Source organism: Condylura cristata, unplaced genomic scaffold, assembly GCF_000260355.1.
Source record: "Condylura cristata isolate star-nosed mole 26May11 unplaced genomic scaffold, ConCri1.0 scaffold00012, whole genome shotgun sequence".
In the NCBI taxonomy this organism is placed as follows: domain Eukaryota; kingdom Metazoa; phylum Chordata; class Mammalia; order Eulipotyphla; family Talpidae; genus Condylura; species Condylura cristata.
The window spans coordinates 56570838-56571936 of NW_004567113.1; positions in this window are offsets into that span (position 1 = coordinate 56570838).

A 1099-nucleotide genomic window follows, 5' to 3' on the forward strand; every position below is an offset into this window, starting at 1 on the left:
GCCGCGGCTCCCTGCTGGCCCTCAGGGCCAGCGCCTCTCCCTCTGCGTGGTCCGGGTGGGCGCCCGGCGAGGAGCGCAGGGCTCTGCTGGAGGCGGTCAGCCCCTCCGTGAGGGACGCCAGGGGAGTTTGGCCGGAAGGCGCGAGGCCACGGTCACCCCAGAACCGTGCCGCGTGCCGGGACGTGGGAGGTGAGCAGTTCGCCAGGCCCAGGTCAGGCGTCAGCTTCTCGGGTGTGAGGGGGGTTCAGGCAGCCAGGCTGGCCGCGCCCCCACGGGCACAGGGCCTCGCCCCTCCCTAGGGCCACCAGCCCCTCCTAGCCCCCAGGGGTGCAGGGGTGGGGGCGGGACAGGGTCTGTGGTGCCGACAGGTGGCCCCAGCCCCGAGGGCGCTCACGCCCAGGGCGTGCTGGACCCCTCCGAGGCCCGGGACTCCCACGCCTCCCAGAGGCCCTGCCATGCGGACTCTGACCCCCCAGAGGGCAGGGCCAGGCGGGGTGGCTGGCCGCGTCATCAGCCTCCGGGTCCTGCGTCCTGGGCACTGTGGTGGAGCGGGCAGCGCAGGAGGGGCCTCACGCCCTCCCCTTAGCCCTCGGCTGGTCTGGAGACCGAGGGCCGTCAGCCCTGGCCTCTGCACGGGCAGGGCTGTGCAGCATGGCGGCTGCCGTCCGGCCCTCGGCCGCTGTCCGCCGGCGGGGGGTGGGGAAGGCCCGTTTGGGCGGCGTGAGCAGGCACAGACAGCGGGGGCCGCCCAGAGGGGTCCTCACACGGGGGCAGGGTGGCCCCCAGGCGGGCAGGCAGGCTGAGGTGGTGTCCGCCGAGCCGGTCACTGGAGGAGCAGGCTGCACCCTGGGCCCGGGGGCGGTCCGAGGAAGGCTTCCCGAAGAGGCAGTGGCGGTCAGTGGGGGTCACTGGGGGCCGCAGGGCTGGGTCCAGGCTTGTGAAGCTCTGCAGTGTGGACGCCCACGCCCACCGCCCGGGGCGCAGCCCGCCTCTGGGGCCCTGACCCCTGGGCTCCGGGGGCGCACGGTCGCCGGCTTGGGGCGGCGGCACCTGCGTCCACAGGGGGGCAGGGCGAGGCCCTGCCTGCCCGAGGCCTGCT